General features: G+C 42.9%; 1 protein-coding gene across 30 annotated transcripts in view; it reads right to left on the bottom strand.

Annotated features, from left to right (window-relative positions):
• Positions 1–25436, bottom strand: part of ZBTB20 (zinc finger and BTB domain containing 20) — an 869399-nt gene that overhangs the window by 72663 nt on the left and 771300 nt on the right. For all 30 annotated transcript variants that reach the window (XM_045166105.1, XM_045166753.1, XM_045161993.1 and 27 more), the window contains one exon: positions 5667–5767. The gene's annotated coding sequence lies outside the window, so the exon portion shown is untranslated. The remainder of the gene's footprint in view (positions 1–5666; positions 5768–25436) is intronic.

Here is a 25436-nt window from a genome sequence, read left to right on the forward strand (position 1 = left end):
TGGAGCCTTTAGAGGGCAGCAGCGTACCAGCTGACTCCAGGCAGCGTGTCAGGCAAACTCCCCACCAGACCAGAACCTTCCTCCTGGTCACCATGCCAAAGGTTGGTTTGCCAAGCTCTCTGGCCGCTTAGCTTCCTTCTTTCTTTTCTGTTTCTCTCTCTCTCCCTCTCTCTCTCGCCTCCCACTTCCCACACTCCCTCTCCCTCTCTCCCTCCCTCCTCAATGTTAAAATTATACACTCTGATGAAGTCGCCCCTCAACCGGAAAATGAAAGCTCCAATGAAAAAGTTAGACGAGCCAACGACAACAAAGGGAGAAATTGGGAGAAAGGGGAAAGGGGGCTGGTAAGGGGGAAGGATTTAAGAACAAGAAAAGGGCAGATGTTTCGTAAATATATGCAAAGCAAAACTGGGTGTACCCTGAACATTTCCACAGAGAAACAGACCAATCACTGTGCACTTCCTCCCGCCACACTGGTAGAGCTCTGCTTTCAAAAAAAAAAAAGTGTGGCCACAGGCACCTGCCTTTCAATGGTCAGTTCTGACATGCTGACTATCTCCCAGTTATCCAAAGAGAACAAAAACATTTTCATCTCCCCACAGCAAACATTTCTGTTAGGAGAAAAAGGCTGCTTCGAGGAGTGGGAAGGCGATTTAAGGTGACGGGCGGTTGAGCTGGCCAGCAGGATCTACTGGTATTTAACTCTCATTGTGCTGGCCATGGCAACAAGTCTGGGGCTGAAACATAGCAGTGAGTAAGGTTGTGGGTGATGTTGGCTCTTTCCTTACTAGACCATATTGTATGTGGCAAGAAATATACATGAAAACATATTGAGGAGATGGTAGGTAATAAGCATATGAACTGCATGGAAATTAAGTAGATTGGTGGCATTTGATGTATAGATTTCACACTTCTTTGCACATATTGCACACATACAGCGATGGCAATGCTCTCTGCGACATATGGAAAATAAATATTTTATCTCTGTGAGCTCTCATCAGTCTCCGGGGGCTGCTGAGGGAGAGTGTTCTCTTCACCAATTTTCTCTCTTCACTGGGCTCCCACCCTCTCCTGCACATTCACATGCCTTCCACTCATCAGCCTGGTTGGGTGGAAAAGAATTAGAACCCCTTTTTTAATAAATACTGAGTCACTGGATCATGACAGTTTTGACCCCTGCCCCACCTGTCCCACATCTTTTTGGTATGGCAATCTTTTCCTTGTTCTGCTTCCCAATAATACACGGAAGAGGCTTAGTACAGTATTTGGGGAGGAGGGCACAGGGGAGGTGGTAACAAACCACCTCAGTGGGGGCTGGCAGTAGAACTGAGCTCTACCATCCAGTAGCCGTGTACCTGAGGCAGATTCCTCTGCCTCTCTGGGCCTCAGTTTCCTTATCTGTAAAATGGAAATAATAAACATTCTAGGGCTGCTATGCTATGCAATGCTAAGTCGCTTCAGTCATGTTTGACTCTTTGTGACCCCCTGGACTGTAGCCTGCCAGGCTCCTCTGTCCCTGCAATTCTCCAGGCAAGAATACTGGAGTGGGTTACCATCTCCTTCCCCAGGGGATCTTCCCAACCCAGGGATTGAACCTAGGTCTCTTGTGTTTCCTGCATTGGCAGGCGGGTTCTTTACCACTAGCACCATCTGGGAAGGTGATGTGAAGATTAAATAATTCCCGTTGAGTGATGGGCACAGCGCTGGCACACAGTCAGTGCCCTGGGAGGGTAGCTCTTCCACAGGGTGTCGGTTGTGCAGTTTTAATTTCAGCTGGAAGGAGGCAATTCTTTTATCTTAGTCATCTTTTCAAATATCTAGATTTGGGCAGGGGCAAATGGACTATAATGGTAGCAAAGGCAGAAAGAATGCTAGGATAAGCAGACTCCTCTTCAACACTTTCTTTTCTTTTTTTTTTCACGGTATCACCCTCCTGACACCTTCTTTCTGTTCATGTGTTTGTCATTGCTGCTACTACACCATTAGCTCCACTTGAAGTTGGGGGTCAAGCAAGCTGCACTTGGCCTAGAGAAGCCCATCAAACCTGAGCACTATGGTCTATTCATAGAAACCAACCTTTGGCACTCTAGCTTATCACGTTTTCTTACAGTTTATCCTTTCACCGCTTGGTCTAATGTTCTCAGATCCATTTAAGATGTTTTCATGATTCAAATATTTTATTCTTTCAATTTTTTTAACCTTCTTGGCAAGGTTGATTTACAATGTTTTTCAGTATATTTCTCCCTCACTGTATCAGTCAGGATCTTGGCAAGAAACAGATGGCACACTGAAAGGTTTTAACTGAAGAGAGTTTAATGAAAGGACTCTCTACTGAGGTACAGAGGAGGTTACAGGACCCTCACGGGAAGCGATGCGCCGAGGACTAGCGATAGTGCATGGTTGCTAATCTCAGCTTTAAACTGCTAAACCGAGGGGGTGAGGAAAGGTATGGAGCTCCCTACGTCCAGTCAGAACTGGAGCTGGGAAGGGGTCTGACTGAGAAGTACCCTGACCGTACTCTCCTGTCTCTTGCTAATGCTTACTATTGTTGTTGTTGCACAGTTGTGTCCGACTCTTTGTGACCCCATGGACTGCAGCACGCCAGGCTTCCCTGTCCTTCACCATCTCCTGGAGTTTGCTCAAGCTCATGTCCATTGAGTCAGTGACGCCATCCAATCATCTCATCCTCTGTTACCCACTTCTCCTCCTGCCTTCAATCTTTCCCAGCATCAGGGTCTTTTCTACGAGTCAGCGCTTTGCATTAGGTGCCAAATTACTGGAGCTTCAGCTTCAGCATTAGTCCTTCCAACGAATATTCAGGGTTGATTTTCTTTAGGATTGACTGGTTTGAACTCCTTGCTGTACAAGGAACTCTCAACAATCTTTTCCAGCACCATAGTTTGAAAGCATCAGTTCTTTGGTGCTCAGCCGTCTTCATGGTCCAACTCTCACATCTGTGCATGACTACTGGAAAAGCCATAGCTTTGACTATATAGACCTTTGTTGGCAAAGTGATGTCTCTGCTTTTTAATACACTGTCTAGGTTTGTCATAGCTTTTCTTCCAAGGAGCAAACATCTTTTAACTCCTTTTGGCCAAATTCAAAGGTAGCCGGAGAAAAAGGCAGCCTGGGTGTCGTAATCTGGAAACGTCGGTCTCTTGGGCCATGTATCAGGGCAGGGAATGTTCTATGGTTTTGCATGTGTGTCAGGGGTGAGGGAGGGATGAATTAGCATACTGTTTCTCCCCTCTCCATATCCTTTACCTTTTCTCCCATTATACTTTCCAGAAGGAAAGACACAGCAATAAAATGAAAGCAATTCTCTCTTGGTGTCCAAGTGCCTATTTTGTCTATTTGCAATTTATGGGGGAAGAAAACTGAACATAAGCTCTGTGAGAGCAGGGATTTAGGTTTGTTTTATTTGCTGCCATGCTTCTGGTCCCTAGAACAGTGCCTGGCACTTGGCAAATACCCAGTAAATTTTAGTTGACTGAGTAAATATACTATTGTCTGCTGTGCCAGACACTATACATATATTATCTCATTTAGTCATCGCAGCAATCCAGGTAAGTAGGCAGGTTGCTGAGCCTGGTTGTGCAGGTGATATGCAAGTAGGTAGGTTTTAAAATCTAACACTTACCTCCTCCCTATCCACCCTTCAAGCCTTGAGACTTCACCCGGGTATTGTAAACACATAGAGAGGGATTCATTTGTAATTAGAACACATTTTTATACCATACAAGGTTTCCCAGGTGGTGCTACTTTGTAAAGAATCCGCCTGCCAATGGAGGAGACTTAAGAGATGTGGGTTCGATCCCTGGGTCGGGAAGATACCCTGGAGGAGGAAATGGTAACTGCGGGCTGCCCGTATTGCTGGGAGAATTCCATGGCCAGAGGAGCCTGGAGGACTGCAGTCCATGGGGTCACAAAGAGTCGGAGACGACTGAGCATCTGAGCGATGTTTATAGCATATTCACTTATTGAATGAAGGTTTTGCACCAAGCAAGTCTCTGTAAGTTTTATTATTATTTCTCTTTTACATATGAGGAAGCTGAACTTAGGAAAAGCAAAGGCTGCAAGAATTAGAACCCAACATCTCCCTCCTCAAGGTCCCGCAAATCATGAATACAGGCACTGGTGTTCAGCACAGAGGCTCCCTTGTGGGCTTCCTAGAAATTTTTAGGAAATCTTAGGTCCCAATTTCTGTCCTGATTCTGGATTCTAGAGAATCCAGAATCCTTTCCCTCCCAAAGGATAAACCAGGCTGAGACTCTGAGACCAGCTGTGCCCTTGTGTTTGCGGTACTGTGCTCTGTGATGGAAACAAACTCGGAAAGCTCTCCGGATGTGGGGATTTCTAAGGCAGTCTTCCGCTTGAACTTAAGGGTGACGGTGTTTACACAAGTGAGTTGCCCACATGGGTACAGAATGAGGACACTCTATTTCTGACCTCTTGTCATGTCTTTCGTCCCCAGTCCCTCCAGCCCATTAGTCCTGTGGATCAGTCTGATAGTTCCGGTCTCCATTCAGGCAGGCCTGATTCTCATCTACACATCCACCACCATCAATTACAATCCAGGTGACTGACAGTGTTAAAGGTAGAAAGCAATGCAGAACAAAACAATCCAAACCCTGACTTCCTCCTCATTGGGTTTGATTTGTGCCCAGAGTAGCTAAAGACATAGAGAATGTGAATGTGAAAATCCTACCTGAAGCCTGGGAGAAACGTTAGTTTCCTAGGTTTAGCATTTTCCAGTAACAGAGATGTCTGTAAAACACCATCCCGTTTCCTGCCTCACACCATAAAGGAAAACGAGCAAGTACAACAACCAGCATGAGTTTTTGTTTTAAAATGTATAATTATTTTGCATGCCTAGCCTCTAAATAATTTAAAGTTCTGGCTTTTCTAGTGAAAGAAGGCATATATTTATCTGTTACTTCTAGCAATGATTAATCAAAACTCGATGTCACTTTTTCATCAGTATTTCCTGTTGGCATCCAGCTCCTACCCCAATTTACTTCTTCAACTTGACTTGCAGGGGTCGTACTTCTCCTATGTAAATGTCTGACTTGAAGGGAACTCAATCGAGTACCCTGAGCCTTGCATCCAGAGGGCAGAGCTGACCTGGGCACAATGGTTTAGAGATGTGGCTGAAGGAGCCCACAGACACAAGGGTGGGTGTTGGCCCCTTGGGTAGCAAGGAGACTGCAGCATGGGGACACAGAGAGGCAGCTACATCACAGGTGGACATGAGCACAGAAAGCTGGCTCACAAATGTGACCAGGGCAGCGTGAAATGACAAGCTGCAGCAAGATGCAACAGAGCTGCACAGAAGGGCGATGAGAGGCAAACACAGAGGGCTGCAGCTGCCATGGCTTCAGGCCGCGGCACAGATGACCCAGCAGAACAGCACCGGTCCCTGCAAAGTGCTTGCAGCTCAGCTCAGCCACCTGGGAAGCGGGCGTGATTCTGCCCGGGGCTCACACTGCAGGCTGGAAGCTGAGAACCAGTGTGGGCACCTCAGGACTGAGTCTGGTTACATCACTGCATCCAAGAGATGAAGCCATCTAAAATTTCGTCTGCTCTTACAATTGTGAGTGCTTTTTTTTTTTTTAATTAAACAAAGTGAACTGAGAAGCCTTTCAGTGGAGGCATAATGTACTCACAGTAGTTTTCAAATAAATGGTGTCACTCTTCAGGTAAATCACTCCAAGGCTTGGGCCTAGTGCAGCTGTTCATTGGGGCAGGGAACACAGAGCGGCTGCATCTGGATCAGACAAGAGACAAACAAAAATAAGGCTGTCAAAGGAGGAGGCAATGGAGATCACTAGTTCTGAGAGAGCCAGAACCCTCGGACTTGGTTGAGAGTCTGGTTCCGCATTTTGCACCAGAGACCTGGCGAGTCAAGGGAGGGAGATGGAGATGGTGTTGTCCACGCCCCATTTTCAGCATTTCTACCCGACTGCCTGTCTGGTGTGAGAACATCAATAGCACCCGCCAGTACAGATGGGGCTGAAGGAGCTGACGTTGGAGCTGACGTTGGTCCTAAGTTGGAGCTGAGGGTGAGGGTAGAGCAGTGGTCCCCAACCTTTTGGTACCAGGGACCAGTTTCATGAAAGACAATTTTCCAATGGACCGGGGGGAGGGGGATGGTTTCAGGATGATTCAAACGCATTACATTTATTGCTCACTTTATTTCTATTTATTTTTATTTCTGAGCTTCCCTAGTGGCTCAGATGGTAAAGAGTCTGACAGCAATGCAGGAGACCTGTGTTCAATCCCTGGGTCCGGAAGATCCCCTGGAGAGGGGAATGGCAACCCATACCAGTGTTCTTGCCTGGAGAATCCCATGAATGGAGGAGCCTGGCGGGCTACAGTCCATGGCGTCGCAAAGAGTTGGATATGACTGAGCAACTAACACTTTCTAACACTCCTTTATTTCTATTATTATTACATCAGCTCCACCTCAGATCCTCAGGCATCAGATTCTGGAGGTTAGGGACCCCTGGGGAGGGGAAGCGGGGGCGGTGCCCCTCCACCTGGCTACAGCTGACTCCTCCAATGCTCATTTCCCCTCAGTCTCTCCCTCTTTGTCGCTCCAAGATTCTTGCCTGTCTTACAGATGCCCACGGACCTGAACGTGTTTCTGACCTCTTGCCTTCTTGCCAGCCTTCACTGCAGGCTGCTTCCTGCTGCATCCTCTAACCCTGAGAGGTACAGCCTCAGGGGTTACAGAACGGACTCCCATCTGTCTCAGAGACTCATACCCAGAGGTACTTTTCCCAGGCCTTGGCCCTTTGGTCACCTGGGCCTGATGACCACTTTATTCCGGAAGCTCTCCTCCCTTCTCATCAGGATACGGCACCATCCTGACTTCGCTCCTGCTCTCAGTTCTCTCTTCTGCTTCCTTCCTTGGCCTCTTCTCTTTCCCCAAATGCAGACATACCTCAGGATACTCTTCACAAGCTTTGCCTACACACCCACCCTCCATGGCCTCAACAATCACTTCTCCAGAGAGAACACCCACATGGCTATCTTTAGTTCTCACTTGTCTACAGAGCTCCAGACACTTATTCTAAATAACTGCTGGTTATTGGTTCATTGATTCATTTGTTTGTTTGTTCATTCATTCACTGTTTACATAGACTCTATTAGGCACCTGGAAAAGATGAATAAGATGGGGCCTCTAACTTTGAGAAGCTCACATCTCCATCGTACACTTCACAGGCACTTCTAACTCAGAAAGTTTCAAGCAGAATTCATTGCTTTTCCCTCAAAATAAGTGCCTTCTCTAGTCTTCCCATTTCCTGCTATTGGTACCATTTCCTTCCATTACTTGTGCCTACAATTGAGGAGTCTTGTTTAATTCCCCTTTATCTTTCATTTCCCATAACCAATAAGCTGCCAAGTCCTGTGGTTTTTACTCAGGCTGTGAATCAATGCTCACTTTTTATCCCTTTATCACCTGTTGCCTGGACTTCTGTGAGTGCCTCCTACTTAGCTTCCCTTCCTCCAGATCCTCTTTACCTCTTGTTCACCCTTCATACCAGCAATGCATTTACTGTTCTGAAGTACCATTCTAAATACATCATTCTTTTGCTCTTTGCTGGATTAAATGCAGACTTCTCAGCTTGGCATTTAAGGTTTCTAGAATATAGCCCCATTCTAATTTCCTTTTCTTTTCTTTTTTTCTACAGTCCATTCTACATTGCAGAAGTTCCATTCCTTCCCATCAGGGTCATGGTCTTTCCTCCCTTTTCCTAACATCTGCATAGAGCTTCCTTAAGGGCAATCCAAATACCATCTCACTTATATGACATTTCCCAAAGCAAAGTGCCCTTTCTTGAATCCTAAAGAACTTTTTGCACCGTTCCCTTTGCACATTCTATGAAAAAGGAAAAGAAAGTGTTAGTTGCTTAGTTGTGTCTGACTCTTTGTGTCCTCATGGACCGTAGCCCGCCAGGCTTCTCTGTCCATGGAATTCTCCAGGCAAAAATACTGAAGTGGGTTGCCCTTTCCTCCTCCAGGGGATCTTCCTGACACAGGGGTCAAACACAGGTCTCTGGCATTGCAGTTGGATTCTTTACAGTCTGAGCCATCAGGAAAGCACTTACATATCCTATGGACTCTAATATTTATTTGTGTAACATTTCTTCCTGCTTAAGCTTCTTGAAGGCAGAGACCATTTTTACTCTCTTTAACCCCATTGTGTGCAATGCCTTACACACAGCTTAGCACTCGGTGGCTATCTGCTGATCCAAATTTAAAAGGAATAAAGATGCTTTCTTGGAGTCATGGAAGTTGAGACTGAACTGGAAAGACCTTGAAGCTCATCTACTCCAAACCCTCATTTTTCAGATGAGGAGATCAAGGGAACTGAGTTGCTCAACACCACATCCTTGCTAGTGGCTGAGTAAAGACAACTGATAGAAAAAGTCACAAATCTCTAAACACCTACCAGTGCTTTCTCAGAACAAGTAGGCCCAGCAGACCATCAGCAGTGACCACACAGAGAGAGTGAGGAGTTGGGGTGCATAATCTGCAAGGATACACTGGGTTCCACAAAATGAAGAACTTTGTTTCCCTTACTTTAATCAACCAAACTAATAAATGGCTTTTTATAGTTAAGTGTTTTAAAAATGAGGGTGGATTTAAAGAACAAGGGAGCAAACCTTTCTAATAATACAAGCAGAAACATTTGTGACAATATTGCAAATACCACTGGAGTGATCAACTCAGGGTGAAAAAGCAGAATGAAGAAATTTCTCATGCTTTGGAAAAGCAGTGCATTCAGCTGAAGTTCTAGGTGAGAACAGGCTGTGGTAATTCTACGGTTAAATTCATCTTTCTATAGACACATAGGCTATTGGCAATCCTGCTATTATGCCACACCAATAAATCTTTTCCCACCTAGCTTTGCCCAGTTTTTATCCTATAGGTTTGTTTAAATGTTTACTTATTTTCCTTTCATTATATCTCCAATCTCCTTGTAGAAAAGGATAGTGACTGCTTCCAAGACTGTTCTAATTTTCATCCCTTATTCTTCTCTTGTGGTAGAAGAAACATTAACTGTTTAATCTCCTCTCTATCCTCATCCTCAAACAGAATCATTTTCTTTCACCTGATGATGGAAAGCCCAAGAAAACATGTTGTGGGGATAGCAGTGTTTCCCTAAGTGAGGAAAACAGACTTTTCCAGGGGATCTCAGTGGTTTTTATGTGTCCAGAAGAACTCAGCTCTTAAGCACTAGCCACCAGTCCTATAAAACTTCATCACCTCCCCAAGTGAGCATGCTATTCATGTTACTCACTGTTAATCCCAGAGGAAAACTTGGTACTGGTTATCATATTCTCTTGGCCAATATGGTGGAGCCATGTGAGGTACTGAGAGATCCATTATACAGTAACACCCTAGGAGCCACATAAACAGCAAATTGGGTTCAAGGGCGCCTCACAGTTCTTACTAAATCGTCACGTGGCTGGATAGATTATCAACAGGTCATCAGACAGAGCTTCCTTCTCTTTGCTTCCTTGGCAACTATATTAAAATGATAGAGGAAATCACTAGTCGATATGTCTAGTACATTGCAATGAAAAATTACCTGGAAGCATACACATCCATTGTGTAATTACGTAAGTGTACATTTTAAATGTGTCTAACATTTGATTTAAATTGTGCATATTATAATTAAGTGGAGACACAATCTTTCTGTCCTTTAATCAAACTCCTCTTATCAGCTCCACAGCCTCTTGCTATGAGTTTCCTTTCCTTTTTGGGCAAACTGTCACCTCTCTCCTTCTTATTTCCCCTCTTGCCACAGCACACACCCGAAGGTTTTTAATTAGAGCTGCTGCATGGTGTGTCATGTTCTACTGCTTAAGGAGTAGTGATGTTCTAAAAAAGACCCAGGGAAATTGACTACATGAGGTTTCATATTTATCCTTTTTCAATGGTATCCATATCCAATGTACTCAGTTTTTAAGTCAAAAGGTAAGAGGCTGCTGGGGTCTTACATTTCCCCCTGAATCTGGAAATCCAGCTGTTCTCTCTGCCTCTTATATCATCGCTGTAAAAATGAATCTTCTCTGGGAGCCCAGCTGGCAAGGTTCTGGATGGTGTCAGAGGCAGAGGAGACAGTGGGCCATTTCCATTCCAGACGCTGTATTGTTGATGGCTCTGCAGATCTGTCTCGAAGCCCTCAGAGAGCAGGGCTGTTATGTAACATGCCGCCACAGACTGCTGTGAGGCACTCTCTGTGGAGGTCTCATTTTAGTATGACCATTTCCATACCAAATCATTCTAAAATGACAGATGGGACTTCTATGACAAAAGCTTACCAAAAAAAAAAAAAGTAACAATAATTTGTTAGATGTTTAACTGTTGTTAGGGACTGTATGAGGAATTTATTCAATCCTCAGCCATGATGCAGGTGTTAATATACCCATTTTATAAATGTGGAAAAGTGAGACCCAGAGTCCTCAATCAACTACTCTAAGATTAGGAAGCTGTGGGTAGTGTGAGACCCATGTCTTACTGACTCTAAATCTGTGCTCTTTTCACTTTACAACAACTGCTCCAACACAGCACGAGCACGTTTCTAGTTCCCACTGTGAGTTCAGCACAAGAGAGAGGTTTATGTTGTTTCCATGAAGGTTCAGAGTCACTGAAAGACCTGGGGGCAGAGATCTCAGGCGGAGGAACTCTTTCAGAAATGATGACTCCTTCCTAGCTCTTTTCTATTTGAAGATGAGGATGCTTTAGGCTGGTTTTCTCAAATGCTGATGAACAAATGAATCACCCAGGATTTCTCATTCAGCGTGTCTGGGGATGGAGTCTGTAATTCTACATTTCTACAGGCTCCCAGGTGATGCTGATGACATCAATCTGGGTACCACAGATCCTATGTCTGACACTCACCTTCCTACTGAGGGTCATTTTCAAAGGAGCAACTCAAGCTGAAAAACTTGGCTACCAGTTCACACAACACGACTAACTTCTGATTCAGGGCCAGTTTGTCAAGTCATCGGACATTAGGCAGAATTCATGGAGTTTCTGGCAGAGAGCACATTATGGGGAAAATAAAAGAGTTTCTGGATCCCTCAGGGCTTTCTTCCCCCCAACTGGAAATTAAAATGATAATGTCTCTAACATGTAAAGTTCCTATTTTTTACATTATTGTTATTTTTAACAATAATTATCTGGTAATAATTCAAATAACACCTTTCCTCTGAGAAATTCAATGAGCTTTACTAACCTTAATTGTCTAACAGCAATTCCCAGGTGTAGATAGAGCTGTCTCAAAGATCACAGTAAATTTAAAATTGTCCCACTTCCCTCCTTTCTTTGCCCCAAATGTAGTGGTGAATTAGTGGCAGTTCAGTTCAGTTCAGTCGCTCAGTCGTGTGCGACTCTTCATGACCCCATGAATTGCAGCACGCCAGGCCTCCCTGTCCATCACCAACTCCCGGAGTTCACTGAGACTCACGTCCATCAAGTCAGTGATGCCATCCAGCCATCTCATCCTCTGTCGTCCCCTTCCTCTCCTGCCCCCAATTCCTCCCAGAATCAGAGTCTTTTCCAATGAGTCAACTCTTCAGCATGAGGTGGCCAAAGTACTGGAGTTTCAGCTTCAGCATCATTCCCTCCAAAGAAATCCCAGGGCTGATCTCCTTCAGAATGGACTGGTTGGATCTCCTTGCAGTCCAAGGGACTCTCAAGAGTCTTCTCCAACACCACAGTTCAAAAGCATCAATTCTTCAGCGCTCAGCCTTCTTCACAGTCCAACTCTCACATCCGTACATGACCACAGGAAAAACCATAGCCTTGACTAGATAGATTTTTGTTGGCAAAGTAATGTCTCTGCTTTTGAATATGCTATCTAGGTTGGTCATAACTTTCCTTCCAAGGAGTAAGCGTCTTTTAATTTCATGGCTGCAGTCACCATCTGCAGTGATTTTGGAGCCCCAAAAAATAAAGTCTGACACTGTTTCCACTGTTTTCCCCATCTATTTCCCATGGAGTGATGGGACCAGATGCCATGATCTTCGTTTTCTGAATGTTGAGCTTTAAGCCAACTTTTTCACTCTCCTCTGTTCACTTTCATCAAGAGGCTTTTTAGTTCCTCTTCACTTTCTGCCATAAGGGTGGTGTCATCTGCATATCTGAGGTTATTGATATTTCTCCTGGCAATCTTGATTCCAGCTTGTGCTTCTTCCAGCCCAGCGTTTCTCATGATGTACTCTGCATATAAGTTAAATAAGCAGGGTGACAATATACAGCCTTGACGTACTCCCTTTCCTATCTGGAACCAGTCTGTTGTTCCATGTCTAGTTCTAACTGTTGCTTCCTGACCTGCATACAGATTTCTCAAGAGGCAGGTCAGGTGGTCTGGTATTCCCATCTCTTTCAGAATTTTCCACAGTTTCTTGTGATCCACACAGTCAAAGGCTTTGGCATAGTCAATAAAGCAGAAATAGATGTTTTTCTGGAACTCTCTTGCTTTTTCCATGATCCAGTGGATGTTGGCAATTTGATCTCTGGTTCCTCTGCCTTTTCTAAAACCAGCTTGAACATCAGGAAGTTCACAGTTCACATATTGCTGAATTAGTGGCAAGGGGTTACTAATTGGCAAAGACCCACTAGCTCCTCATTTGAGGCACAGGAAATTTCATAAGGCAAGGGTAAATCCAAGAAATAATCAGCAGAAAGGTGGTTGTGGGGGCAGAGAATATTGGTGAGAGGGAAAAGGAGAGAGGTAAAAGGAGTAAGAAAAAGAAAAGAGAAAGTAAAATCACAGAACTGGATACATGATCTTGGATGAGTCATGGCTCAGCTTTTTCATCTGCAAGAAAAAGATTTTATGATTTTTAAAGTCCAACTCTGAAAGTGAAAGTTGTTCAGCTGTGTCCAACTCTTTGCTACCCCATGGACTATACAGACCATGGAATTCTCCAGGTCAGAATCCTGGAGTGGGTAGCCTTTCCCTTCTTTGGGGGATCTTTCCAACCCAGGGATTGAACCCAGGTCTCCTGCATTTCAGGCGGATTCTTTACCAGCTGAGCCACAAGGGAAACCCCTTAAAACTGTAATAGTCCCCTGAGAAGAAAGATGGGGGAATTAAGTGGCTTATCCACCTGTTAAACTATTAAACTTGTTAAAGAAATCCATTTGACTTTTAACTTTTTAATTAATTACCTGAAAGGAATTCTGAAGTCTATGTCACCAATCTCACCTTTTTGGAAACTGATGAGAAAACCATTTAATGAATAAGGCACCAGAAGTATCATAGCCAGAAAAACTAGTCAGGAACCCTATCTTCAGCTTTGTGATGCTATAGGAAATGATTTACTTAAAAAAAAAATTAGCTCCTTAATTAACCACTAGTTAATACCCATGTCCAGAAGAATCATCACTGATGGCCTGAAGACCCCTAGCATAGCCCTGCCAATAGAAGGTCCCACTATCTGTCCCTTTAAATTTGTGTTAATTTTCTCTACAGAGATGTTGATTCCTCTTTGACCACTCACAAACTCTGTTAATAAGAGCTGCTCATCCCGGAACCTTAGTGATGTTAGATAAAGTTGATTTTTGTTCTTAAAATAAGAGATCTTTGGGATATATACATATGCATATAAACATGTTTATAAATGTTTGTACATATGATAATACTTTTTCTGGTTTTCATGAATACTTGTGATGGAAATCCCTTTTCTAAGTCATTAGATACTGGAATCTTCTGGTCCAGAAAGCCTGCCACAGGATCTAGTGATAAGGTCACTTCAAACTCCGTAATGAGGATTCCAACATGAGAACAATATATGGTGCAGCACATGACTTGGTGTTATATCAGAGTTATCTATATTTTGCCCCTTGCACTGAGTATATTTTCTGGAATAATCATTGCATTGTGTCTAAATGGAGAAACATCAAAATGGCATTACCTGAAAGAAGATACTGTCACTGTCCCCAAAGTGAAAACCCCTTTCTTCTCCCTGCCCCTATAGCCTCCATAGTAGTGTGGCTACCATTATAAAATGCTTACTGTGCAGTAGGTCTTGTGCTTGGCACTTTTTATATATTATTTAACTTATCCCTTGGACCATAAAGAAGGCTGAGGGCCGAAGAATTGATGCTTTTGAACTGTGGTATTGAAGACTCTTGAGAGTCCCTTGGACTGCAAGGAGATCAAACTGGTCAATCCTAAAGGAAATCAATCCTGAATATTTATTGGAAGGACTGGTGCTGAAGCTGAAGCTCCAACACTCTGGCCACCTGATGCTAATAGCTAACTCATTAGAAAAGACCCTGATGCTGGGAAAGATTGAAGGTGGGAGGAGAAGGGGATGACAGAGGATGGGATGGTTGGATGGCATCACCAACTCAATGGACATGAGTTTGAGCAAGCTGGTGGAGATGGTGATGGACAGGAAAGCCTGGTGTGCTGCAGTCCATGAGGCTGCAAAGAGTTGGACATGACTGAGCTACTGAACAACAACTTATCTCTTACACTCACTCTTTGGATGTGGGAATTTTCTGATTTTACTCATGAGGAAACTGATGTTTAGGAAAGGTGAAGGGTGAAGTTTTTTTTGCCATAGATCATGATGCTAGAGGGCAGCAAAGCAGGGCTCCAGGGCCAGATTTTAAGCACAGTGCTCTGGCTCTTAATCTACACCAAGCTTGTGATTGCTAAGCAGCTCTCTCCTGCTTTCATTCCACTGCTGTTCATTTGAGGTACTCATCATAGACTTATAGTATTAGATTCTCCATCATGGTCCACTATTGCCACCTTAAATCTTTTTTTAACCTTTTCCAAAACCTTCTCTACTTGATTTATGTTTTCCTTTCTTACTTTGATTAATACATCAATCCAAACCCATTACCATTTTTTGTTCAACAAATCTTTATCATCATTTTGCTAGCTGCTTTTTGGCCCTCATTCTCATTCCAAATTATTCTTCTGAGGCCTCCCATTTAATCTCAAATGTTCCAGCCTTAGCTTGAGAACTTGCCTTCCTTAATGCCTAAAGAAACTTCATTTTTCACCTTTTTCAGCAGTAGTAGGCTCCTGCTGACCTCACTAAATGTCTGTTCATTCTGACCTTACCCCATGATCAACCATTTCAACACTCTTCTCAGTGACTCTCCAGATTTCCTTGCTCCCCTAATTTTCTATGTACTGGGCCTCTTCTTATGTTATTCAATCACGAATCTGTATCACCACTCACCATTCCCTGCCACTCTTAGTTCAAAACTCTACATGTGCACACCATCTGTAACCTCACTCCTGCTTAGTGTTGCTTCTGAGTACAAGCCTATAGTAGTTTTCCCTCATATGTTTTACTTTATCAAGTCTCATTCTTCTTTCTCTTTTTCAGTTGATGATCTTGCCTCCTACGTTAATTAGTAAGAGGAAATAGACCGTCTAGTGTGGTAAGCTCACAAGCTCTCACTTCCATCTCCAATATCTTTGAAGTTTTCTCATGTTGTCTCCTTAAGATATATCAATACCCTTTTCTACAATCTCCTCCTATCTTGGAGGTTATCCTCTCCTTCCCTTTGGGCTTCCCTGGTAGCTCAGATAGTAGCTCAGAATCTGCCTTCAATGCAGGAGACACTGGTTCAATTCCTAGGTCTGGAAGATCCCCTGGAGAAAGCAATGGCAACCCACTCCAGTATTCCCGCCTAGGAATTCCCATACACAGAGGAGCCTGGTGGGCTACAGTCCATGGGGTTGCAAAACAGTTGGACATGACTGAGCAACTTTCACTCACTCATTTGGTTTCATCAATGGTGTTTTCTTCTGTACTTAAAGACATATTCATTCACAATAGTAGTAAATTGATCATAAAATATAATGTTTTCCTCTGTCATCTGCTCTTGCCCTTCAAAATCTTTTCAGGTGGTATATTTCAAAGTGAGTTTTATAGAACACTAGAACTTCAAGATGAACCTCAAAAAAGTCCTTTAGTCAAACAAATACAGGAAACACTGAAAACTATATGCCTCTCTTATAAACTCAAAATGTACACTGTCCAAACTTATAGGATTACAGACCCACCCCTTATTCCCCAGTTTTTCTAATGGCACATTTAGTAACTTCAGAATATGCTTAGAGAAAAGATGCTTTAGTAGATTTCTCCTGGTTCTAAAGTCATTAGCCTAGGTATGTTAGTTCACTGAATCTATATCAAATAAGCCCTCTCAGATATCCTTTCCGTCAATACTCCATTTGGTTTAACCTAGTTAACTTGCAGAATGTCAGAAAGACTAAGCATGTTCGTATCTCTGAGTACCTGAACATACCATTTTGACTGTTGGCAAGGCCTCTGTGATCTTTTTCTCATTTAGACCTTTCCTTCTTTCAAGGCCCATATCAAATCATGTATCTTATGAAAACTGCTTCAGCCCATGTTGACCTCTGCTGCTCATATAATAATACTTAGGTAAATGGTTATAGTTTAACCCCTGTTTCCTCTATCACTTGGTAAGAATGCAAATTCTCCAGGACATGGGCCTTGGTTTTTGCATTACAGAAATTCCAGCACCCAGGGTCACCCTTTGTTGCAATACTAGGGGGTTATAATATTAATAGTAGTCAGGAACAGAAATAGTTAACACTGGGGTATGTTAGGTAAACACTTGATTTCCGTAGCTATGGAGACAATTTAATATGCTAAAGGCCCAGGTGAATGTACCACCACCTTGTGGGGAGGAAGCACCATTCACTATTGCCATCATCACCTCCATAAATAGAAACTTGTATGCTTTGGGGAGATGAAGACCAGATCTAGAAGAGCAAAGGCAGCTCTGTCCTTAGGTAAAGATGAGACTATGTGTTAATTGACAGCAAATGGGGAGAAAGTTAAAATAATCCAAAACCAGGGGAACAAATGCCTCTCTACCAGTGACACAATCATTATTCACAATCATTGTATCATGGTATCTAGATGGTAAAAACAAGCCTCTTTTTTCTACAGAAGGAAGTCAGTCTCATGAGAGGATTATCACTGCTCCTTGTCACAGCACTGGAATACAGACTATGCCATTCTGCAGGGTGGTAATCACTTGCAAGATGACAACGGACTGAACGTGCTCCTGCCTTCCAGGCGGCTTCCAGTCTCTAATTCTTCGGGTCAGTCTCAAGACACATTGCACTGAATACGTCAAGACAATCTGGCTGCCACCAGCACAACATTGTAACCCCCAATGAACTGGATCACTTCCATAAAGCTCTTTTACCGCCCCATCACATGGGCTGCTGAGCAGGTTTTAAGTCTCAGGTAGGTCTGCAATAACCAGATATTAAGGAGCTTTGAGTTTTTCAAATTAGATGTTATCTGAAGTTAAGACTTAATGGATTCCCTAATAGTGAGCTTGCAGTGAGGCTAGGACTAGAAATTTGTTCTCTTGATGCCTAGTCAGGGAGTTTGATTATGAGAGAAACAGAGTATATCTTTTTCCCTTAAAACTGCAGCAACTTATGATTTTCACATTTTGGTAGAGGAGAAAATGCATTTCATTAAGGTACAGCTTGTGAAATATTTTGCTATCTTTCTGGATAAAAAGTGGTATGCAAACCAAAGATCTAATTAAAAACTATAAATGAGAATATTTTACTTAGGCTTACTTCAAAATAGGTACAGATTGTATTATGTAATGTATGAAAATAGTAGGATGAAGGTAAAAATGCTGTAATAGAAAACTCTGTTGTTGGTCCTTCATTAAAATTCATAGCAATGTATGAGAGTATTAGTAGCAATAATCAATGATAAGCATTTTTAAAACTGGAATTTTTATTGTGGGAGATTACTGGGTAGGTGAAGCTAACTGGCTTAGTTATTTTCCTGTCATGCCCCTGTTCAGAGTTGCCGTTCTGGACAATTCACACATTTGAGAGTGAAAATGAAGGGTGACCTGACTTTTGAATGTGTCCTAGGCCACCAGGTCAAGGTTGTTGCCATCTGAGAACCATGGGCAGTTTCTGCAGTACAGTATCTTAATGTCTTCTTTTTGTGGTTAAAATAGTTAACTTTTATATTCTACGTGAAATCTGAGATCTCTACAGCTTTCTCCTGTTGTCATGTGTGATGGAGACAACGGGATACTATTGGCAATCTTTGCATTGATTTAGACACATCAAAGCTTATGTGGTACTTCCATAGACACTTTTTAAAAGTGAATTCTCTCCACCATGAGTTTACATAGATGAGAAGAAGATTGGGGTTGGGGAGGGAGGGTAAAGCTGCCCAGCTAATAAGCAGTAGAGTTTAATCTAAAAAAAGTGATTTTCAGTAGAAAATCCTCTTTTATCACCCAAAATGTCCATGGCTGCCAACAAGCTTTGCGGCGAATCTGAGAAGTAGAGGACTGGGTGGGGAATCAGAAATACCTTGTCTTCCTGGATCTGATAAATACTAGTTGTATGATCTTGGTCAAGTCACTAACTTTTCTGAGTCTTATCAAATCATGAATGAGGAAACAATGAATGACATAATTACCTCCTAGCTATGAAATCTTTCACCTGTAAAATGATATTGATTAATAATGGGTGCGTGGCCTATCTCCCAAAGTTGTGAGCTAAAAGAAGCTGATGTACACTGAAGTGCTTTGCATTCTGTGAACTATGGAATCAACATAGTCTCAAAGAATGGCCACTGGAGGGACTAGGGAAGGGCCTCTGTGTGTGTCCACACATACAGCCAGTCCACTTCCACTCAGGTTTGGGGATAAGCTGTAATAGAGCACTGGCAGAGGCTCAAACCCCTCCCCTTCCAGGGAGCTGCTCAGTGTCACCGAAGCGAAGTTAACTTGAGTAGGTGAGCCCAACTTTCAAGTTCCAGCTTTGCTGAGTAGAAGCCACAGAGAATCATGAGCCACCCTGTAGGTGACAATCACTGCTCCTCCAGGTGTGCCTGAAACACTGGGGAGACCCGGGGAGAGCAGTACAGGAAGTGGGGGAAGGCGGTCAGACCTCCCTGCTCCACAGGCCCAGTTTTCTCCTGCACACGTGACTCTCCATCCCTCGTGACTTCACCTGGCAGCCCCAGGAGACAGAATAGACCCAAAAAGAGCAGGAGCCTCCCCTCTGGATAACCTAAGCTCTCTGATGGAAAGACAGAGGGTATCAGCAGAGAGGCTGTACTGAGTCGGCATTGATTTCTCTGGCCTTTGTCTGCATCTGGTTTCCGTCTCGTTTGGAGGTGGTTACTGTTACTACAAGCGGCATGAATCATGTCTCTGTTAAAAAACAGAGCTTCAGTTGTCTTACATAACCCCTGATAACTGAACGTCTAATAATAGCAAGCCATTTACAGGTAGAGAGTCTGTCTTCCTCCCAGACACACACACACACACACACACACACACGCTACTCCCAGTGTCTCACAGTAAAGTGAGGCAGGCAGGGAGGAGGCAGAGGGAAAAAGGGGACAACACAATCGACTTTGGAGGATTTTAAAAAATAATGAATAATCATGCATCACAGGACCTGAGGACCAACATGTTTAACTAAAGTAAGTTTTATAGACTGTAAGAATCAGGCATTCTTCTTTAAAGTATATGAAACAGCAAGGAATCCAAACATACCTCCTCTAGCATTCTATGACTGTATAAAACCCCCAAAGACAGGAGGGAGTGCAGGGGCTAGGAAGGAGAAGTTTTACTGAATTTGAAACTAGCTTACAGCAGGTAGGTTTAATCTTCTCAGGACTTTTTCTCCTCTCCTTTTTGTGTGACCAGAGAAAGATATCTCAAAGGTTCCTGGCTATAGTCATTATGCAAAAATTCCAGACAGTGAAGAGCAACTGGAAACACGGCTGCAGTGTCCCGCTCTGCAGGCAATGCCTTGTCGGGTGCTATTCCCTGAGCCACTATCTTTGGGATGGAGAACCTTGCATCTGAAGACTTGTGTTTTCCCATGAACATAAACTCTGCCTTGTAGGTCAATATGAGGTCTTTTCATACACGACCCCCACTCCACCGCCCATTAAGGTGATGGCCAAAAAGCAAAATAAGAGGACAGGCTGAAAAGAATGACTCAAAAATTACGAATGTAAGTTTTCCTTTAAAACACTCATTTGATTGAGGACAAAAAAAAAAAGCCTCTAGATAGCAAGCTAAATAGTGTATGAGAAAAAAATAGTCTAAATTTGTATCATGCATGTCTCTATTTCCTTATCATGACCATCTTAAGAACAATCAATTCAGGCTATGTTTTTGGAGTATGCATTCCCAGGAGCCCAATAGCTCTAGGGAATAGCTCTAGAGAAATTGGACCAAGGGAGGACTTCTTGGAAAATCATCGACAGGCTACATCCAGTCACTCATCTGGGCTAGGACCACAGAAGGAAAACGTTCTTCTCTGTTTTGATTGTTCAATAACATCAAACAGTGAGCTTGGCTATTTCAAACCAAAGAATGCCTTAGGACACACCCACTTTGAGGACCAGCACCTGGGTTATTCTGTAGTCTCTTCAGCTGTTTAGGAATGCAAAAGGCATATGGATATAGTTATGTGTCAGGATGGCTGTGTGTGCCCTCAAAATAGGATTTATTCTGCCTATTTCCTTTTGGAATATGTCCCACATCCATAAGCAAAAGATTTTTGCATAAGAGGAGGAAAGAAGAGAAAGAAGAACAATAAACAAGAAGAGAGGAGTAGGAAGGAAGATGACTAACGTCCCATTATCGCTGCCTGCAAACCTGGCAGGAGTGGATACAACACTTCTAACTACTGCTGTCTAGAAGTCTTTGCTACGTGCCATGTGGATATGGTTTCTGAAGGAAATGAGTTCTAGATTTTTCTCATGAATATCCAAATGCAGAAAGCAGGGGCTCTTGACCATTAAGTCACCCCCACAGAACAGCAGTGGAAGGTAACTGATGGGGCTAGGCTCTTACTTCATTCACTTTGTGAATTAAAATGCTCTCAGAGCTGGTGTGTCGGTAGACTAGATGTTTTAATAAAAACAGCCATAAGACACCACAGTTTCTTCCAGGTGAGGCTTTCCCTTCTACCTACTGTGAATGTACTGTTGAATGATTCCTGTTTCTGGAAGAGCAGGTGGCTTGCCTCTTCTCCTTTTCTTGGCCTCAAAAGCCAGGCTCTTCTACAAAACTGTCAGGGCACTGCTCACCATGGTATGTTTGGCACTCAAATTAGGACTTGGTGGGCCAGACACATTTAAAATGTAAGCGTGGATTGTTATATTATTTTGTGTTGCAATAGTAAGAGGATTCTGGATTGTGGCTGGCAAGCCGATCATAACCATATGCAGTGCAACAAGCCACATGACACAGCATCAGAAGTTCAGAGGTAATATTTTCAAATGACCCAGAGATTTTTTTTTATAGAGAAAAGATGGATGCTTTCCCCCCTTTCAATAAGTATTTATTGAATGCCTATTGTCAGTGATGGATTTTTTACTCATAGAAGGGAGCTGGGCTATGCCAGACTCTCACTGTGTTCTTTCTCTTTTAATACTGAACAAAATATCAGTAAAATATCAAGTACAGCATTTTTTTTTTTAAACCTGATAGGCAATCAGTATGTAGAAACTGGCCATGCAGATGAGAGAAGGAACTGGTGATACTGATGGCAGTGGGAAGAGCTTCCTTATAAAAGCACATCAGTTTGAGAACATTTCCGGGACAATTCAGGGAATCCCTGCTGACTCAGTGGTAAAGAATCCACCTGCGATGCAGGAGATGTGGGTTCGATCCCTGGGTGGGGAAGACCCCCTGGAGAAGGAAATAGTAACCCATTCTAGTATCCTTGCCTGGGAAATCCCATGGACAAACGAGCCAGAGGGGCTACAGTTCATGGGTTTGCAAGAGTTGGACGTGATTTAAGAACTAAACTCTCAAGGACAATTCAGAGGGAATACCTAAGCAGATCTGGTTTGACCTATGTATGCATTCCAACAAATATCTAGAATTCTATTAACCTTTAAACACCTAATAATATGGTCATGCCATTTTTACAGGAATGATTTTTTTTTTTTAAGAAGAGGCATCTATATTTATGTAGTAAGCTTCTCTGTGTTTGTAGAATACTCACAATACTTCTGTACATGCTAAGTCACTTCAGTTGTGTCCAATTCTCTGCGACCTTATGGACTGTAACCTGCCAGGCTCCTCTGTCCATGGGATTCTCCAGGCAGGAATACTGAAGTGGGTTGCCATTGTCTCCTCCAGGGGATCTTTCCAACCCAGGGATCAAACCCGCGGCTCCTATATCTCCTGCATTGGCAAGGGGGTTCTTTACCACAAGTGTGACCTGGGAATCCCAGAACACTTCTGAGAACCCATCTTACATTTTAGAACCATTTCTAAGAATCCAGCAATTTATTATTTTACAATCAACTTCAGTGCTTCCCTGGTGGTCCAGTGGTTAAGAATGCCTGCCAGTGCAGAGGACGTGAGTTGGATCCCTGCTCTGGGAGGATCCCACCTGCTGCAGAGCAACTAGGCCTGTGCACCACGACTACCATGCCAGTGCTCCAGAGCTGGTGAGCCACGGCTACCGAGCTCTCATGCCCCAACTGCCGAAGCCCGCGTGCCCTGGAGCCCACGCTCCGGGACAAGAGAAACCACAGCAATAAGAAGCCCACACATGGCAATGAAGAGAAGCTTCTGCAACTAGAGAAAGCCCTTGAGCAGCAACGAAGACCCAGCACAGCCAAATATTAAGACATAAACAAAATCAACTTCAAAGCAATTAATTAAGGAGCTCATTGATAACCATGATGCACAAAGTGAGGATGGTGGGATAAGGCAAAGTTAGAATTCTCCAAAATGACTGCATAGAAGCTGAAGAAATGACGGCCCATTTGGTTGGAAGGCATCTGACTACAGATCAGATGACGTGGGTCCCCAGTTATGTTTGTCAAGTGGCTTAGATAAGACACCAGAGAAGGAAATGGCAACCCACTCTAGTATCCTTGCCTGGAGAATTCCATGGACAGAGGAGCCTGGCAGGCTACAGTCCATGGGGTTGCAAACAGTCAGGCACGACTGAGCGATTATGACTCACTCACTCACTCACTTAGATAAGACAAGTCATCAAACTTCTCTTGAATCTCACTTTCACTTGCATAAAGCAGGAGTCCTGGATCTGATGGTCCCTAAGATTCCTTCCAGTGGTAACATCTGATGATTTTAAAGTAAGGAAAGATGACAAAGTAATTCCCTCTTCCTCTCATTTTGCTAAACAGTTTAGGGTTGATTTCCCCTGATCTGTGACTATGTGGTTCACATTCAGTTTTAGGTTTATGGGTTCTAGAAGTCACACAGTAAATTTTCAAGTCATTTTGCCTTATGTACATGAGAAAATGATAGTGAAACAACTCTTCCTTTCTTTCCATATCACTGTTTCTTCTCATATCAGACTCACACGCCTACCATAAAAACACAATCATCCTCGTCACAGGCCCTCACTCATGCTCATGCAAGCTTATAGATTGGGTTATTTCTATATTTATGTCCTGGCTATTTTTTCTCTTCCAACTTTTTTATGAAATCCCTGGTAAGCATAAAGCTGCAAAAACAAAAACAAACAAATAAAACAAAGCAGCTCTGTTTGAATAATTTACTTCAGTGAAGGGAATATAAGAAAACATTCTAATGGGGGAAAAGCTTAAAAAAAAACACTCCCATATCCTAGAAAAGACTAAATAAAATGTTTTATCAGTGATAATTTCATATGTTGTTATTCTTTTTCATCACAGAGAATGCTACATATTGGGTTTATGGTCTGTTGTACAGACGTGGATATTTTCCCCAATATTTCTCAGGCCACTGCATCCTTGAAGCCAAGAAGGCCCAGAGCCTGCCGAGCTGGCTTTACATAGACAAAGGAGCCACACAGAAAACCCAATACCTGGAGCTTATATCATATCCTGCCTAGGCACTCCAGTACTCATGACTCGTTCTTTTCCATCTGCGTCCTGTTCCATTGCTGTTTGATTCCCTTCACCTAGAATGCCCTTTCTTTGCTTCCCTTTACTGCTCAAAATTCTCCCTATCTTTCAAGACCCACCTAGCTCAAGCCCCATTTTAAAGAAGCAACTTAGATTGATCCAACTTGGGACCCAGGAGTAAGTTTCATGGCTAGCAATCAATAATTAGCCCTTGTAATAACTGGAGTCACTGAAAACACATATCTAAGAAGTTCTCAGAGAACACCAGAGAAAAAAGTTTTAGAGTTGCAGGGTCCTCATAAAAGGAGAAAGAAAGCTAGCTTTAAGAAGAGGTCCGATATAGAAGCTGTGGTACATAAAGTAACAGTTGTAGCCTTGTAAAGAAAGGTTGTATCTTGTACAGAAGGGACTTTTTTTTAGAATTGCCTGACCTTTTATTTTTTTTAATAAAGTGGAAGATATTCTTTCTCAAGAGTTAAGACACTGGATATAGCAATGCACAGTACCATGAAGTTTGATTGCATTAATTATGAAGCTAAAATATCAAGATCTTAATTAGAAAGAAAATGGGGCACAGAGTAAAAAGGCAAAGACAGAGGTGTGTGTATAAAATCTGAATTTCATCTTCCCTTACCCCTCCTCAGTCCAATGGCCACACCAGGCACTATGATAAACTCTGCCAGCGCCTAGCTGAGCTTAAGTGATGAGCCGTGATATATTCTGATAGTAAAAGATTGAATGAAGCTAAGGAATGCTGGATGCTGTTATACATGTATATGATTTTATTTATGTGTATATTTTTATATCTATATATACAAACATATATATTTGTATGATGTTTGGCAACCTCACCCATGGTATTCCTGTGAAGTAGGCATGTGGTAAACATAATTAGCCCATTAAACAGATGGTAGGGCTCTGGCATATCTCACCATATTCTAAAATGGTGGAGCTGTGAGCAGGGACTGGAGAGGGAGTGCAGTTTGATATACGGGTAACTGCAAATCTCTGTGAATTGCTACTTTCCTGAAGACAATCTGGGTAGGTTGCATTTGGCTGAGAACTGGGGATGGTTTGGGAAGCTTTAAAAATATACAAGGGGACAACTTTTCACATTCATTCAGATATAGTATCTTCATTTTTACTCACTAGAGACATTTTTTGAAAAACAGCTTTTTCTCTTAACTCATCTGTGTTCCAAGCAAACTCTCAAATTGCTGAGCAGATTAAGAAAAAAAAAGAAAAAAAAAAATCTACATGCCAAGTAGAAACAGCGGGTAAAAGACTTTTTTTAATTGTCTTTTACAAAGTGCACTCTTGGAAAGGATCAAGTTGAAAAGAGGTTTGGTACCATAAACATAAACACGTAGCTCTCACTGTAGTTCAGTGACCAGATAGGTGCAAAAGCACGTGTGAGGAACTTGTACCCGGCTGAATTATGTGGCCGTGGCATTGCCACTCCATGGTACAGCTGGCTGCAGAGAGCCTGTAATCAATATTCTAGTTCAATTCTTG

This window comes from Bubalus bubalis, chromosome 1 (assembly GCF_019923935.1).
Source record: "Bubalus bubalis isolate 160015118507 breed Murrah chromosome 1, NDDB_SH_1, whole genome shotgun sequence".
NCBI lineage: Eukaryota > Metazoa > Chordata > Mammalia > Artiodactyla > Bovidae > Bubalus > Bubalus bubalis.